The 18,775-nt window shown below is 40.0% G+C and overlaps 1 pseudogene; it reads left to right on the top strand.

The window, feature by feature from the left end:
• Positions 1-18,775, top strand: part of LOC140694612 (melanocortin-2 receptor accessory protein 2-like) — a 75,054-nt pseudogene that overhangs the window by 43,491 nt on the left and 12,788 nt on the right.

The following is an 18,775-nucleotide window of genomic DNA, read 5'->3' as shown; positions in this document are numbered from 1 at the left end:
AGTTTTCATTGTTAAATTAGAATTATGGAAATAACTATTAATATGTTGCATCGGTCTCCCTAGAAACTTGATGTGTTTGTGCTTTTCAGTTTTCAATTTATGAAAAATTTAAACGCACTTTTTTTTAAGTAGTCCTTTCTCACTAGATATTTGTTTAACTCTTTATAGTTAAAATATTTTTTTCCCAATGAATGAATCGGTGTGCATGTTTTAAAAGGTACGTTACTTTTTAGTTTTCATATTGTAACAGTTATATTCATTGTAGAGAATTTGGAAAATAAGGATAAAAACAATAATAACTTAAAGATGGCCTCTAACCTCACCTGGAGATACAGTTGTAAGGTTTGATATTGAGAATTACAGGTCCTCTCATGTTGTTCTTCTTCTTCAAGTATGTTTTTGTCACTTAGACCCTCGAATTCCCATATGAATTGTAGCAGCAAGCTGTCAGTTTCTGCAGAGGAGCCTGCTGGGATTGTGATCGAGACCACGTTGAATGTATGGATCGCTCTGGGGAGCACTGCCATTTCAAGAGCGCTGTCTTCTGATCCAGGAATGTGCGTGGTGTGTCTGTCCAGGTATTTAGGTCTTCTTTAATTTTTTTCAGCAATGCGTTGAGTTTACAGAGTATTATTTTACTTTTTTTTCTTTGCCTTTATACTGAGGACAAGTGTGCAAGGTACCGGGATCAGAAGTGTATTTGAGCCCCGCCACTTGCTGCCACCATGGACGCTGTGCTCTTGCTTTGCCCTCTGTAAAATCTTCCACAAAATAAGACCTCAGTAACTCTCTCTTGAATGAATGATTATATGATTGTTGGATGATGCTTGAGAGTCCTTGTGATGATGTCTTTTTCTCAGCCTTTCCCCTCTTCTTAACTATGCCCTTTCTCTTCCTTTCCTCCAGCCTGGTTTTCAGCCTGCCTGTGGCATTGATTTTCCCTGTCTGTAGACTCTTCCTTTCACTGGTACATGATAATGTTACATGGGGGCTGTGGAAACTTGCTAGATATCAAGAAAGAGCAAATCCATTGCATGCTAGTATTTTTAGACTGTGGTATTTTTTATCGATTGAAATTAAATGAGTCACACCACCGGAGCCCTCCCGTGAGCTCTTTTCGCCTTCCTACAGGTGATACTGCTCTTGTTGCTGCATGTGCCCTGCCCCCAGCCTTGGTTTTGGAATTGAGAAAGTCACCCTCAGTGGAGCCCTCTCTTTAAAAGATGAAGAGAACATTTGCTCCTTCTCCCTCGTTGGGGACTTGGATGAGATGAGGTACCAGATAAAGAATGGAGCCCCTCCTCATTCTGACCCCTGCTCTTTCCGTTCCTTTCTCCAGGGGAAAAGAGTACAATTGAACAGTATAAAGATTGATTGTGAGCTAATGAGATAGACAAGACAACCGAACATTAATTAAATATCCTTTCATGCCGGAAACAAATGAATTATACACACAAAAAGCACATAAATGACGGTAGTACTGTGGTTACAAACATGGGTCCGAGTTCGAGTCCTGCTCTGGAGTGACCAGCCCTGTGAGTTGGAGAACTGGTAGGTCGGCTTAGCCTCTCCCGGACTTGTTTTCTGTCCTGCAGAGACGGGGCTCGCTAGGCGTCCCTCCCCCGTAGAGGTGCTGAGGGGTGTAAATGATGCGCGTGGGCAGCCCGAGCACAGCTGCTCGTTCCTCATAAGTGCAGGATAGAATGGATTTGCGGAGACGGCTTTATGACCGCCCCGTGTAGACTCTCAGTGCTCCAAAGGGATGCCTTGTGGTTTGGAGGTGGGATTCCCACTTCTGTAAATACCCAAGGATTGTGTTATTTGGCCCTGCTTATTTGAATGTATTCTTTAGTAAGTACATATTGTAGATATATTTTTCAAGCATGCATGCTTTTTTCTTTTATTATTTATATTTCTACCCTCTCGTCTCTTGGTGTGACATTTCATGGAATCCAAGAAACAGTCCTAAGCTACCTGCCTCTTCACACTTCTCCATGGTGGTTTTCTTCCCAGACTAGAAGAGGGTTTTGCATAGGAAATTTTCTTTGTTCCCCTTTTCTTGGAGTCTCTCTGTCTGTCTGCCCATCTCTCACCTGTCCATCTGTCCATTTCTCTACCCACTCGTTCTTCTGACTTGTTCCAAGAAGCATTTCAGGCAGCTTAGAGAAGAACAGATACCAAATAAACAGGTGAGAAAATAGGGCCAAGTTCAGACAGTGAGGCTAGGAGGCGAGCCTGTTTGAGGGTTGCAGACGTGAGACACACACCTCTGCCCTGTCATTTATAAGATGGACAGCAAGAGTGTGCCTGAGGCTCCCACCAGACACAGGGTAACAGAGTTTATGGGAAATGCTCACTGGCTGTGAAATAAATAAGTGGCTTAGGAGAAGCCCAGTCTTTCCTGCTACTAAGGCTTAGGAGAATATTTTGACTGTCTTCCAAAATCAGAGTATTTCATCGTTTCTTTTGTCAGAGTTCTATGTATAGTTGGTTACATTCTATATCTGGAAATTTCTCCAAAACTGCTTCCCACGTGAGTCCCATGGTTCAGGAATGGGGTGGTTCTGCTCATTGACCGGGGTTGGCCAGGAACAGAAAATGACAGCCTCAAAGGAGCCTGTGATTTCTCAGTTATGTTTTGTCAGTGCTGTACATTTCAGAGAATGCTTTCACAGTTTCTCTCCATCTGAGGCGGCAGCGTGCTCTTACCAGCATCAGGAGCTCAGGGCCACGGGATGGTGGGTGCTGACTGCACTGCCGTCAAGACAGCTAAGGTAGTCACTGCAGGCGTGGTGCTTTTACGTAGTGCATTTCATGTTCTTTAATAGAAGGTTTCAACAGGGAGTTAATTGAGTTAATTAACATTTAATAAATATGATGCTGTTTTAAAAGACAGTTATAGGCAGAATATAAGCTGTGTAGACTTTAAAAACGGTTTCATTTCTGAAATTTCAGTAGGGAAGATTCACAGTTTATCTTATTTATGCCTCTCTTATAAAGTAACAAAGAAACAAGACAGAAAAAGCAGAGGATGATTTCTGTTCTTCGTCTCGGCTTGCAGGTGCCCCTACCTCCAGTGGCATCCATCCAGACACCAGCAGTGACACTGGCCGTGCTCAGAACTGCCTCAGCCCTGAAGACACAACTGACAAATAGAAGGGGACCGCGTCCTGTTACAGCAGGTGCTCTCCCTTTGTGGGTCCTTACGTAACTGCGCGGTGTTATTCAGGATCGCCCGTTCCACATTGTGCGACGCTACTGCGGTGTCTCCTAGTTACTTGTTTCTGTAAGTACTCGTGTATTTTCTCCAATGTGTGGTACTAGACATCTAAAAATGCTTTTTTTCAGATGAAAAACAATGTGTTTTTAATATAATAAGTCTGAAAAAAGGGGTAAGAGAGGCTATCCTGGTCCCACTACTCAGAGATAATAATTAACACTTTAACGTCTATTTTTGTCCTTTTCGTCAGTGTGTATCACCTCTGTCATAAAAACCAGCGAGCACTCTGTGCCTGTTTACTGTGTGGAGAACTCCATTTTCCATTCGGCTTTTTATATTTTTTCTGCAATATTCTATCTCCCCTGGCATGATTTTTAATGACCAGTATAGAATTCTGTCTTGTGGAGGCATCGTCCATTTTACTTCAGACTAAAATAAACTTTTAAATTCCAAGTATACTTTACTGAAATACTGAAAAGAGAACCGTGGTGGTACCGAAAGTCCCCTACCTCCCTTCCCCTTATTTCCTGAAGGTAAAAGCTGTTGACAATGTGTATATATTTCATGACCTTTATGCCTAGGACATATATATATACACATACATACATATGTACATACATACACGTATATGAGAAATCTATATATATGTGTGTGTTTATATGCTTTATTGAAAATTAAGGCCATACTATATGTTTTCTACAGCTCACTTTATTCACTCAGGGGTATATCATAGACGTCCTCCCACTCCAGATTCACCCGGTCCTTTCAGATACAGTGGAAGGGGTCTCCTGATGTGCAGGTGTGGTCTCTTTTGGAAGGACACCTTTGGTGAGAGAGTGCTGTGGACAAGGCCCTGGACCATGCCGAAACACCGGCCCCCTCAGAGCCCACAGCTCGCCGTGATTTACTGCATAATTTTCCTGATGGTGGACGCTTAAGTTTTCTCCATTTTCCACTGTCAGTAATGATGTTTGACTGGCATCCTTCTTGTACAAACATTCCTGTAATCTTGTATGAGTATTCCTTTAGTTAAGGCTTCCTGAAATTTAGTCCCTGGATGTGACATTTACATTCATCACAGGCTCCTTTCAAGAGACTCTAGAAATTCCTTCTCCAGTGGGGAATGAATAGATGTAGAATAATTTCTGTAACCAGTTCTATATCGCTGGATATGATTTCACTTCAGCTTTTCTTCCCAGCATTGTAAAAAGTGCTGTGTAAATGCCCTGATGAATACATCTTTTTGAACTGATTTTTTTTCTAAACGAAACGATTCCTTGAAGCTGAGTTGAGTCTGTGTGTACACACGTTTTTCAGTGTTTATATATCCATTGACATGTCGTCCTCCAAAATGTCGCTCAAAATTTGTTCTCTCACAGATGGATACTAGCTAGAATATCTTTTATAAATATTTGCCAATATGATGAGCAAAAGTGCTTTTTCATTGTTTTAGCTTGCATTTGATGACCAGTGAGGTATTCAGTATTTTTCACTCATTAGCCATCTGACTTTTTAAAAGTGAATGATCCCTTTTGTCCGTTGCACACAGTTAAGTGAGGGAGCTTCTTGTTGCTTTGTGACAGCTCTTTGTATGTCATGAACATTAACCCCTTGTCTTCATCAACATGTATCACAGAGCTTTTTCTTGTCATTTCTTGCCTTTCATTTTGTTCAGTAGGTTTATTTTTGTTGTGGCCCAACATATTCTTAAGGCATTAAATGTCTTCCTTTTGGGTTTTAACTTTGGTATTATTCTTAGAAATACTTTCTTATAATGGTACAAATCTCTTCTGCAGGTTTTTAAATCTCTAAGATGGAGATGATAATGGTAATTGTTCTAGTGAAGAGAAGTTGAAGTAATATGAGCAAAGGGTTGTATTGGCTCTTATTAGTACTTTCTAATATTTACATCACTATCTGTAATTTTTCTTGTGGTCATTATGACAGGAATAGAATTTGTTCTTTGCAGGGGATTCTCTGATTGTCCCAGAACAATTATTGAATTCATACTTTGCTCTTTGATTTGAAATCCCACGTGTACAAAATACTTATGAACACTAGAGTCTCTTTTTGAGCTCATGGTATATTTCTGTAAATCTTTCTTTCTTATTCCAGCTCTATATCTTACATATTGTAAAAATTTATTTAATATCTGACAGTGCAATGTTTTTTCATTCTTTTCTTCCATCCCAAATTTTTTTGGCTAGTATTATGACTTTATTATTCCTGAAGAATTCTAAAATAATTTGCTCAAGTTAAAAAAAAAAAAACAGGTAAGAGTTTTCATGGGATTTTTTAGTAAGTTTTGAATTATCTTTAGGGGAACTTACGTCTTTACAAAACTGCTTTCCTCCATGCAATATGTTGATGTCCATACATTCACTCCTCTTAATTTACCCCTCAGTACAGTCCTGTAGTTTTCTCCATGTAGAACATGGGCATTAATTTTGAGTTTATTCAAGATTATTGTTGAGGATTTTGTTAATTTTTTAAGGGAGAATTTTTTGGTATTACATTTTTTAACTGTTTAAACTGACACCTAGGAAGGCAGATTCGGTTTGTAAATACTCACTTTGTAACTTGTCATTTAAAATTGTAATTATTAAGTACTTGTTCCAGAATGCTTTCTTTTCTGTTTTTAAAAGTTTGTTTCCAAGATTATCAAAATGGTCATAGCTAAGTAGTACACGTGGGGAGACAGATGGAGAGAGGTAGTGTGGTTCATGTACAAACTGTGAGCAGTTTCATGGCTGCCTTTAGGCTGGAGAAGCCACAGAAGAGTCCAGGAAAGACCAGGGATAGCTTTGTATGCTCTTGAAAGCCAGCTTTCCTGCCTTTATGGAGAAGCCTGTTGCGCGTGGCAGGTAGATGATCAAGGTCCGATGGAGGTCATTGGCTGGACACAGCACTGTGTCTGTGAGAAGTGGAGACCAGTGCCATGGGAAATGCTTGGTGCCAGGAACACTGCAGGGAAGCTGGGTAGCCTATGCGTTAAGGATTTTCCAGTCCTGAGAGTTGGAAGTTCAGACTCTGCATTCAGATCTGAGTTTGAATTCATCCTCTCTTGTTTACTGGTCCTCAGACTTTTGCCAAGTTATATACCCTCTTTGAACTCCTGTTTTCTTGTCTCTCAAAATAGGAGAATTACGGCCTGCTGCTAGAGTGTTTGATCAGGGTAAATGATTTGTGTCTGTAACATGCCACGTACAGTCACAAGCTCAGTGAGAAATGGGCTGTCGCCTCTTCTTCTGCAACTCAGTGCTTGACAAGGCATGGGAGAAAGCCAGTCCCTAATTTGTGTGTGATGCAAGAAGGAACAAAATTAATGTCTTGCCTATCCCTAGCAGTATTCTTACTCCTTAGCTTCATTTACTTCTTTCCTCCTTTCCTTTCTCCTTTCCCCTCCTCCACCAAAAGAGCCTGAGACTCTCTGAGAACACTAGATTCAAATCACTTTAAAGGTTTTCTCATCCTCATGAAATGATACTAACATAAAAAAAATCTTTACACATCCCAGAATTCATTGTATTTGATTTACACACACACGCGTGCACGCACACACACGCACACACACACACAATCAGGGTACCTCCCACTTGCTGAGGGAGGAGGACCACTTTTTCTGAGTTTTCATTCAGTGAGCGTGAGAACAAAGTCTCTTATGTAGACATTCACCCGGCTTCGTGCATGGTGTTTTCAATTGGATTTCTGCTTTGTGGCCATAGACATATTCTCCTAATAGAACACAGTAAGTGAAGACATAGACATTTTGCTGAGATATTGGTGTCATCATATTTGAGTTGGAATGGGCTTGAGACAGCAGAGTCATAACTTTTTATGGGTGAGAATCCATTAAAGTGTAACTTGGACAAAGACCTGGGTCTTCTGCCATCGTGTCCAAGCAGATGAAGAGGCAAATGGTTGTGGGATGGCAGGGATCCTTCTTGCTTGGGTTCCAGGGTCTTGCTAGTTTTCATTGCTCAGCTGCCTTTAGTTTATATCCATGTGGCCTCTCATGGGAAGGTCACTCTGTCCTTATAGACTGAGTTTCTAATCAGCAAAAAGCTCTGGATCCACTCATATTTCTCAGAGTTTTTCTGCTGACCTGCTGACACTTTATATAAATGAGACCTAAGAAACTACCGGATATAAAATCCTTACTGTTATCACTTGCCCTCGATTTCCATAGGAATGGGGTGCTGTCTCAGGCTGTCTAAGGCTATATTTGAACAATGATAGGGTGTTAGGCTGTGCTACTGGACCCTCCACAGTCGAATGGGATTTCCACCTTAGTTTTTAGAATCAGGCAGACGCTTTCAAATCTTGCCTTTACCAGTTACTAGCTTTGTGACCTTGGGGAAGAAACTGCACTTATTTGTGTCCAATTTTCTTTATATGTAAATAGGTTCAGTATTTATTTTAATGTTTTTGTTATAGAATTGAATGAGCTAATTCCCTCATTTATACCTAAAATACTGATCGTGTGGTTCAATGGTGGTGCCTTGGTAGTTGATTACTAAGGAACTCGGCAGTGAGAATAGGGGTGGGGGACCCCTGGATCATAGAGCTTATATTACAGGATATGCTTGTAAAAGACTGGATGTGCAGTGGATTTTTAGTAAATAGCCATTCCTTTCCTAATCCGCATTGATTGTTTATAAATCTTTATACTAATATATGAGCAATTTTTATTGCAATTTAAATATCTTTGTAGTATTTAATATATGTAGCTATAACAAAAATACGTGAAATAAAATGATTTGATTTTTTTTCAATAAGCAAAACAAAAAAATAGAAAAGAAAAACAGTTTTGAAAGAGTAGAAATAATTTTATTTCCATGGAATCAATTCCCAAGATAGGTTTTTTGGTTGTGTTGTTAAACAGCAAATAAAATTGATAGGTTGTGACATAATGGAAATGAGGAAACAGTGGAGACATACTACCTCCAATACAGTCATTTTGTTATCAAGTCCCATCTCGTTCTGCTTACTGCATGACAGGCCAATAAATCGGGAGATGAGCTGTTGGAGCAAGGCATAGTGACTTTATTTGAAAAGCTGGCAGACCCAGAAGATGGCATACTGATATCCTGGGGAACCCTCTTCCCCAAGTCAGAATTCCGGCTCCTTTTATACTAAAAAGAGGCGGTGGTGTGGTTGGTTGTTGCAAACTTCTTGCTGTACGAATTGTTTGTCCTTGGAATCCTTTGTTCTTGCAGCTGTCCATGTGGATCAAATCATGGTGCCCCTGAAAAACCTCCAAAAAAAAAACAAAGTTTATTCTCTGTTTTACAACTTCTCATCCCTATTTAAGTGCAGAAGAGCTAACAGTCTTAAAGATCAGAGCCCGGAGAATAGGCTCTCCTGGATATTTCAGGCTAAAGGCAACTTTCTTTTACAAAAGGTGCAGAGCTAGCAAGTCTGAGCCTAGAAAACAGGGCACACGGTTAAAGCCCAAGGAACACTTCTAACATGGAGTCAAATTTGTTCTTTTCTATTACAATTTCTTTTTCCACCTCATAAATAATTTTAGTAAGAAACATGAACAATTTTTTTATTTTTGGTTCTTAATAACAGATAAGTGGGCCAACTACATTTTTGTGATCAGGGATGCTGTTCGGGCCTTGGGGTCACAGCAAACTCTTGTTGGGGGTGGTCAAACCTGCAACATGTCTGATGCCCCGTAAGTGTTGGTGAGGGTCCCTCTAACCAGGGGCTGCCTTCAGGAACCAGCATATGGGCATTGACCTCTGGAGACCTCTTTTTCAGCTGCAGGAAATTTTTTCAGATACTGTGATTGAAAAATCATTCCAGCTGGGGATAATTAGGGAATAAAGGAAGAGGAAAAGGGCTTGGTGTAGAGTAGAAGAGAGGGACAGAAGATCAGAGAGCCTGGGGAATAGGCAGCTGGGCCTCAGGAAAGAGAGGAGTAGAGGTGGGCAGGGGCACGACACTGGAACCAGCTCCTGCACCGTCCCCGCACCCAAGCCACACAGCTTTTAATTGGCCCAGGACGCTCTCCTGTCTGGATGTCACCCTGGGCAGAACCATGAGAATCGAATGTAAGGGGTGGGCAGCACTCACATAGGGGTCACTGAGGACTTTGATCAAGTCCACAGTGCCTTTTCTGGTCATGTGTCTTCCCTTGCCCTTTATCTTAGGATCTGAAAAGCAGGAGCAAGGAACTCAGGGAGAGATCCAGGAAGACATCTGACTGTGTAAGAGACGACAGTCACAGCGACACAGGGAACGAAGACACTTGCAGCAAAGTAAAATAACTTCACAACTATTGCATCAGAGCTGCAGGTGTGAGAGAGCCTAAGCCTGTCTCAGAGTGCAGGGGACAAACGAAAAGGAATGATAAAATTACCACTGACAATTGAAATTTTATTAAATAGCCTGCTCCTGTTAATTGTATCAATTGATTATGTGTAGGTGTATTTCTGTGAGCATTTATATGTTCAAACAACCCCACCAGTCCCTCTTGCCCACATCGGGGATGGGCTTTCTCAAGCACAGTGCCCCACCTGCTTGGGTGGGCCACACTGCGGGTCCTCGCCTGGGGCCGGGCTGCTGCTGGGCATTGAGTCCCCGAGGCCCGGCCTGTGAGACACGGCCCCAAAGCCCTTGACTGAGGGCCTCCTTTTCCTCCTGCAGTGTAAGAATGCTGGTGACTCAGTTAGAAGCATGCTTCGAAGCTGTCCGTGTCCTTGCCATCCAGAAGCAGAGCCTGGAAGCTTCCAAATTTCTCCAGAATGCGGTTTACTTTCACCTTCGACAGGTGAGTGTATGTCCACTTACAAGTGGAGGAATTACTGCAGTTTTTCTGAAACTTACTCACCACTAGTCCATCTGATTTTCCTGTGCTAGGATTCAGTATGACATGCTAAAAATTCTGGAGTCAGATCTTGAATCCCTGATGAAGAGGATTATTTATTTTATTTCTTTATATGATAGTATTTTACTTTCAAAATTCAGAGTTTTCTGTTCTTTGAGGAATTTTTTCGGGGGTTGGAGAAACAACTTTGCTCTTACCATCTTTGTGACCTGTTTCTATATGCCTCTCACATGTCTTGTCACTTGTGAGGCAGTTCCATTTGTGACCCTGTGTGGGTTGTTCATGTTATAAAATATAAAGCCTGTAAAAGTACAGTCCCTCTTACTTCGAAGATATTCCACAAATACTACTTAAATCTGGGTATGGTTTTAAGAATACAGAATCATTAGAACATGTACTTGCAGGTTGCTAGTGCAAAATCCCCAAATCAATAGTCTAGCTCAACATCTAAAATCTTTCTTATCTTCCTTGGATTTGTGTACATAAGTGAAGCAGTTTGCCAAGAACTCAAGACCAGGTTTAGAAAACAGGCTGGTGTAGCTCAGCAGGTCCTCAGAAGCTGATGCTCTGCCAGAGGGCGGGGCCGAGGGGAGAGGGCGTGTCCTGCCCTCCCTGAGCTGACAGTTTCATGGTAAAGACCTTCACCAGGTGAAGAACTGGGAGTTTCTTCTAAGAAGAGTGGGTTTGAAAAGAGTCCTAAAAGCACGGGAGTGACACAATCCCATTTGTCTCAAGTAGGGGAGAGCGGCTGTGGGGCCACTTGGGAGACTCGTGAGTCCAGGTGGGCAGTGTTGGTGGCTTCCCCTTGAGCTGTGGGACGGTCAGTGGGTAAAAGTGAACAGAATGAAGACATGTTTAGATGGTTAAAAGGAAAGGATGAATGCTGTCTGTGAAGGTAGGATGGAGTAAGGCCCAGGTTTCTGTGTGGATTAATGAGGTAAATGATTGTCATGCTGTGCTCTGAGGAGGGAAACTGCAGAGGGAGTTCCAGGGGGGAACTAAAGAGTTCAGCTCTGGGTAAAGTGAAAGGCTGTTAGATGTGTGATCTGGGAGCTCTGGTGAGAGCCAGTAGTGTGTAGGGGGAGAGGAGAGAGACTTTCAAATCATTTTGTCTTGTGAACATACAAATAAGTATGAGTAATGACAGACTTAACACCTCTATATTCTGGATTTAAAGCCCTGTAAACTTTTGCTATATTGACTGCAGAGGTTCTTAATTTTTTTTAATAGAAATAAAATAAATGGAAACTAAATAGTGTATTTAATGAACATCTAAGAGTTGATGTTTGTCCTTGTATGTATTTTGATACCTCATCTGTTTATAAACATAATCTACAAAAAGTTAGCTTGCTTAGCATAAGAGTTAAAAAGAGGGACGGGGCACACAATGTTGGGGGTTGAGGCTGATCTTCTCGGGCAAATTTTGTAGGCTTTCTGTGCCTTAGTTGCATCTTCTGTGACTGCCCCCGGGCCCCTCATCACAGCTGATTTCCTAGACTAGATGTTGGGAGGGAGGCTGCTGAAAGGAGTAAGAAGTGGCAACTGTTAGGGATACTGAAGAGAGAGACAAAAACAGATTAAGCCGATAAACTGAGTACAAATACCCTCAAAAGAGAAAGAATCCTGCAGTGTTTTGAGCCCCTTAGCATAAGGGAAACAAGATCAAGTGGACCCAAACTGTTGAGAATGTGAGTATTGTGGGTGGGAGGGTGTCATCAGAAAATGGTTGAGAAAAGGCCTTTTGGTTTCCCTTGACGTTTCCAGTAAGGATGGGACGCAGAAGCAAAAGCCCCCCCGCTTCACAGCGGAAGCTGCTGTTTTGTGCGAAACTGACCAAAGTTTGGAAACCAGTCATCAGTGGTGCTGGCAAATGAAGAGACTTCTGGATTGGGTGGGGCACTTGCTGTGACTTCCAGGTGACCTGCTGGCTGGGGGCTGTGAGGCGGACAGTAGGTTTGCAGGGTGGCCCGGGCATGATCCCTGGCTCTAAGGCTGCTGGTCTGATTAGCAGACCTTGGCACCCACAGTCCTAATGGGGCAGCTCGTGATGTGGCCTGGGACACCTGCCATGCTGAGGGGGAGAAGAGGGCTCCCCTGAGTTGGTGTCCCTGCGGAGAGTGGAAACATCCTCCTGCAGGGGAGGAAGATCCTCTGTACAGGTGGCCGAATGCATAGGCAAGACCAGCCTGAGCACGGAGGGTTTGGGGAGCTGGAAGTCATACAGTGGCCCGAACAGCCTTGTTCCTGAGAGACTGGAGGGAAAAGATGCTGAAAAAGGCAGGCTAGTGTCTGACCCTGTGGTGGGTTATGAGTGACAGGAAAGGACTGGTCAGGCAGGCACAAGAGAACCCTGTGGGCGTCCCAACTGGGGCGTCTCGCTGGAGGGAGTAGCAGAGTTATAGACTTTTCAACTTATTAGCTGTGTGACTTTGAGCAATATCACCCCACTTCTCTCTATATATATCTTGATGTGTAAAGTGACAGAGTGACCAGCTCGTGTCATCAGAAGGCTTAGTTTAGCTCTGATCCTCTGTGTCCAGTCCTGTCAGTGCTGCCCTGCAAGGTTCTGCAGCGGCTGCACTTACCCTGAGATGGGAGGGTGTAGAGGGACATTGTAGCACACGAGGACAGGAAGGGACTGCTTTAAAAGCAGACATGTAGCCTGCTGAAGCTGCAGACCTGCAGGCAGTTTGGTTGATGGTCGTGGAGAGGACTTTGGAGGCCTTAGCGTCGTCTTAAGACATGTTTTCCCTTGGGGACCGGATTTGCCTTTGCAGAATAATATTGAAGATTTGGGCTTCTGGCAAAGCTGTTTTCAGAGATGGGTATATACATAACATATCGTATAAAACAAAATGGTTTATTTAACTTGTGGGACTTTGCAGCTGTTGGGAACAGCTCTGTTGGCCTGGTCACCACGGAGGACACTAGGGGTCAGCAGAGCGTGCGTTAGGGCAGGCAGCCCGCAGTGCTGCTGCGGGGGGTTCTCCCCAGTAGGGCGCACTGCTGAGTTGACTCTTCTCTGAGTTTGGATGCCAGATGAGCAGACAGCAAAGTAATGAGTTCTGGTGGGATTGTATAATGACAGGTAGAAAGAGGAACCCGTAGTTTTTGGGACTAGAACATGCTTCTGGTTCCTGAACCCGTGTGTTCCATGACAGAATTGATGAGTTTTGTCTATTCTGGGATTTGATTGAAATAAACGTTCAGCCTAAAAGTTAAGAGTTATGTTTTATTTGGGGGGAAGCCTCGAGCCGGGATGACAGCCTCTCAGATCACTCTGAGGGACTACTCCCAAGGTGTATGGGAGGATCTAGGATATATAGGAGCTTTACAACAAAGACCAGGTAGTTGGAACAATAAAACATTGCTTGTTATCTAAAGAAAGCCAGGTGTCTCAGGTTCAAGAATTTAGTGCTTTTCTATGTATGGGAGGAAGCAAACATTTTGGTCATTGAATTTCTTCCTTCGACAAGCACCTAGCTATCTAGGGCCAGTGTCCTGTCGTTTCTTATTCTGAGTCCGCTCAGAGGGCACCACTGTGAGTGGCTAAGAGGTTGGGCTGCAGGCATGTCCTCGCTGGAGGGTGGCAGCAGCCGCTGATGACTTGGTTTCAGCATTCTTTGTTTACTGACATGGTTGCAGTATTGTCATTCACATTGTAGTACTTTCATTCACAGTGCTCCCCCTTGGTCCTAAATTCGACCAATATTTTGAGAGACATTTCATGACCTATTTTGTCCCACGGTGCTAGGATGGCTCATTCCTAGTTCAGGTGAAGAATCTTCTGAACTGCCATTCAAGGTGTTAGGTGTTTTTATCAGGCCCTGTTCATACTAAAAGTTCTCTGGATCTCCTGTCTTACTAGTGTATTATGATCCAGGAAATGTTCGCCCTTCCTTGGTCATTCCCATACCTAGAATCACACTATAACAATTATTTTATGCAGGGCTATAAATTTTATCTATTTCTTCAAGATGTTTAGCCATCATCAATCTTGTAGGCCTAGTTACACATAGGGAAATGTAACAGACAACAATTTTATAAAATAGACAGGATATAAGTAATACAGCTAGTAACGTTAATAAAGTCATGAGTAAGAATTTAATAGCCGAGAAGTTATATTTTTGGGTTAAAATTGTTCTTGTGTTACTAATTGAGTTTGAGTTACCTTATGAGAAATTTCATATTTATGGGCAGGGTCAGAGCAGGTATTATTTGGCCAGGTGAGGTCACCCACCTTGTAAGATCAACAGTGGCCTAAAGAGAACTATAATTTCCTTTTTAGAATAACGTTTCTGAGGGCTATCTAGTTAGAGCCTTTGAGTAGGGAAACCCACCAAAGTAACACAGAAGTACTAGACATAGGTAATTTACCATAAACTTAACAATAGGTGTAGTTCATAATCAAAGGTAGGAGAAATTATCAAAGTAATTGGTATACAGGCATGGTCCGTTGTCTTGGGTCAGCTGTCTACGTCAGATGTCGTCTTCTTCTCATTCTGGCCTGGTAGCTTTTACTCCATTTGGGCATTATTTTAAGGTGAGCAGTGCTCTATAGGCCAGTGCACTGTAGGGTCTGTTTCTGATAGGAAATGAATCTGAAAGTCCGTTTCCTTCAGCCTTGGTTTGTATGGTCTAGTTAAGAGTACTTGATAAAGGGTCCTTCCATTCAGGATGGAGACAGTTTTTTAAGTCATGCCTGTTCCAGTATGTATAATCCCCTGGCTGCAGGTCATGGGGCATTGGAACTTTACCCAAGGATAGATTACTGAGCTTCAGAAACAAACCTAGAGTATCCTTTTCATAATTCAATTAAACTTTACAGCAATGTGACATAACAGCAAGGAATGATCTGGGAAGTGCCTTAGTAAATATAGACCTCAATTAACAAAACTAGAATTTAATATCCTCTAAAATATAATCTTTTTTCTCTCTAAAGTTACCCTCATTTTTCTCAAATATAGCCAAATGAAGATTAACTTGTTTACAAGTTAAGTCTGATTATTTGATCATATAGGCTTTTTTAAATTGGCTGTGTTGGAACTTTTAATAAGGAGTCTCAGGGTAGAATGTTAATAAGATTTCCTAAGGCCAAGAAAGCCACGTCAAGGGCTTGTCATGGGTTTCTGCCTTACAGATTTAGGTAAATCCTTTTCTCTTTAAAATCCTTAAAATACCTTGAGATTCCTATATCTGTTAGGGGATGATCTTCCTCATTTGTCTGATAGAGCCACTGGGGACCTAAGAGTTTTTAGTCTCTTGAGGGATCAGATAGAGAGAAAAGATAACTGTTCCAAGTCGGATTACATAGGTATAATTTATCAAATTGCTGTGAATCATAACTAGCTTAAGGAGAATAGTTTCTTTATGTCTGGGAAACAGGTTAAAAGCCAGGAGTATTTCAGACAAAATCAAAAATTATAACCATATTCACCAGTTTACTCAGTCCCATGTAATTAATTCATTTAATCAGAGTTTTCATTAGACCTTTAAAATTTCATACCCAGTTTAGTTCAGTGTTATAGTTTGAAATTTATTAGAAATCAGTAAATTTCCTTGAAGAGAAAGCATTTTGCAAAACCATCAGAAGAAAACAATTAACTGTCTATAAATGACAAAAGATTTAAAATCATGGTTAAACACAGTTACACTATAATCAATAAAGAAACCTGATCACTACAACCAGAATTATGACTGGTAACATTTCAGATATACCAGAATTTTAGGGAGTCCATATAATTTCTAGAATATCTATGTTAATAATATTTTCTCATACAATATTACCTAGGAAGATTTATTATTCAGTTGACAATACCATGTTATTTAACATGCCAAATGAAACTTACTAGTTTAAAATCTCTCTTTGGGATGTTTCAGGGGCCCTCTGTAGCATCCCAAACTTAACTGGAGACTAAAAGAACTTTAATTGGAAATTGATATTTGGGTAGCTTGTTAAAAGATTTGAGAACACTTGGTCAGATAAACTTATAGTTCACTGTAAAGAAGTACTTATTCATTAACAAGAAAATACTTCAAAGGTAAAGGCAGAACAGATCAGTTAAGTGGTATAAGAAGTTTTACAATTTGTTACTGAAAGTGGATTAACATTTTAAGAAAATTTTGTCCTCTTAACAGTGAAAAAACCAAATCTAGTCTTGTACCAGCTTGCTTCTAAGATTCATTTACTTTGCCCAAGTTCATTGCAAACTTAGCCAATTCCGACCACGTACAAAACTCTTTCCTCAGGGTTCCTCTTCCACAAGCCTTCCACAGTTTCTATACTCATATTAGTGTGTCCCTTATTTTCTCTTCCATTCAGAAGTAACCAGCTTCAGGAGAAAGTCACTATTTTTCCTTAACAAAATATAATTCCATTCTTATATCTTCCTTTACACATTTCTCTTACTTTCCTAGGATTCTGAGATCATTCCCTTAATAATAGAGACTATTTCAGGGTGGCACCAACCATTTATTAATATTTCTAAACACCTTTAGTTTCTCTGTAAGAAGAAGTTACATGTTAAGTAATTCATATTTCAATCTTATTTTATCTGAAAATGGCATAGCTATTTAGTAAAATCCTATCAGTTAACTTAATTTAGCACATCTCTAGAATTTAAAGATACCAATCATTTAGAGATTATCTTAAGCATACATTTTAAAAATGAACCCAAAGCTCTCATCTCATTTGCATTTAATTTACTTAAAATTTTACCACACCACATTTCTATTATTTTTTTCTTGACAAATCTGCAACAGATATAACAGGATCTTATTTGACTTTCATTAAACCTAGGTACAGTAAAGGTATTATAGTTAATATTGATGACTTTAAAGATGTTTATATTAATTAGAACGTACTTAAACTGAACAATATCAAATATTATCTTAATATTGAATACTTTCCAGTTCACGTGAAGCTGAAATTCAATTTGGTCAGTTTCTATTTTAAAAATACTTCATTTGTAATCTCTTATTTTTTATGCCAATTAAGCAGAGCTCTTTGACTTTGATTTTTTTTTTTAGCTGTAGAAATATCTCACGTCTATAATGTGCATGCAGGCTTATAAAACGACAAAAGCTAGAGATCTCATAGCTTCACTTTGAAACTTACTTATAAGATAGGTATAATAATAGCTGGAGTAAGCTGAATTTGCTTGCTCAAATCACTAAGGCTTACTATTTATGAAACAGACATTTAAGATTTCTTGACAAAGTCTGAAGGACCCGTCAGAGTTCTGAGTTCTAAAATGCCAAAAATTTCTTGGCCTTAAGTTTTATCTCATTGAGCTAATTAGGCTCAGTCCTAGGTCACTGTTTGGTGAATTTACATTTCTGATCTGCAAGACAAAGACACACGCTTCCAGTTCCCCAGAGAACTGCTCTGTCACCCAGTCCCAATTGTATATCCTTAATTTGCTTTTTTGTATCAGTGAGAAGAGCTGTAAACAAAGAATTCCATGTTTTAAAACTTTAAGGTTTACTTTATCATGTCTTCCAAAGCTTGCATAACGCATTTAGTAAGGCCTCTTTTCCTTGAGTTATAAGTTAAACCCAGGGTAAACCTCTTATTATATGTTTTTATTAGCCACTGAATATTAGTTTTTAGTTTTACGTTATACTGGACGGCTCATGTAACTCTATTGGTTTCCTTTATTTGTACAATTAATATTTTCTGAGGGACAGATATGGGCCCAGCCTTATAATACCAAGAAGGGAAGCGTTTTTCCATTGAAACATATCTATCCCACAACACAATTAAGCAGAAAGTTTATATAAAGCCCATTTAAATATACCAATTTTAGAAACTTTTATCTCAATTTTATTAAATCTTATACCTTTAATTTTTATATTTATTAGGTTTAATCAGTAATTCCTATTTCTAGAAGGAGTGCCAGATGCTTTTTTGTGTGTGTGTGTGTTTGTGCATTGTATCTAATTTTATAGAAAAGTCTCTAGGATCCCCAAGTTTGAGCCAAAGGGCTTAGGGCCTTCTCAATTTTTAATTTGACTATTTGGTCTGTTGTTCCAATCATTGATCAAGTATTTCAGTCTATATATATATATATATATATATATATATATATATATATATATATATATATATATATTAGCCCTATAAATACATATATTTTAAACTGTGTTAAATAAAACGGACTTGTTTGAACTTTAATGTTGGGGGCAGTAGGTGATCCCTTTGGCCCTTTTTCTTAACTTTACGTAGTGTAGTATCAAAACCTAGTATCTAAATCCAAAAATGTCCATTTTATTTGTCTCATTCAAAATAACCATTTAAAAATATTTATCCATTTGGGATAAGCCCCTTATCTTTTTTTCCGACATTTTTACAATCGTTTTTCCAATTATCAGCCTAATTAACATTAATTATTCTAAGTTTTTATTAGCATCTCTAAAACCATTGATAGGAAAGGAAAAACACAAATGTAGCATTTCAAACCAGTTTTTTTTTAAACTAAGTTCTTAGATTAACCATTAAATATATTCTTCTACCTTTAAACTTGATTTTAATAGGTACCAATAAAACAGCTGTTTATAATGAGAGCTCTTTCAACTTTCACCAATTTAAAAGTTTTTCCAAATTAAAGGATCCATCATATGGCCATCAATTTATATATATGTAGATCGTGATTTTAAACCAATAAGATGAAGATGCATTTCCACATGAGAGTGGGGGTGTTGCCTAAATAAAATTC

Source organism: Vicugna pacos, unplaced genomic scaffold (assembly GCF_048564905.1).
Source record: "Vicugna pacos unplaced genomic scaffold, VicPac4 scaffold_66, whole genome shotgun sequence".
Lineage (NCBI taxonomy): Eukaryota > Metazoa > Chordata > Mammalia > Artiodactyla > Camelidae > Vicugna > Vicugna pacos.
Note: the sequence above shows the minus strand (reverse complement) of the source record. Positions and strands in the feature narration are given on the sequence as shown.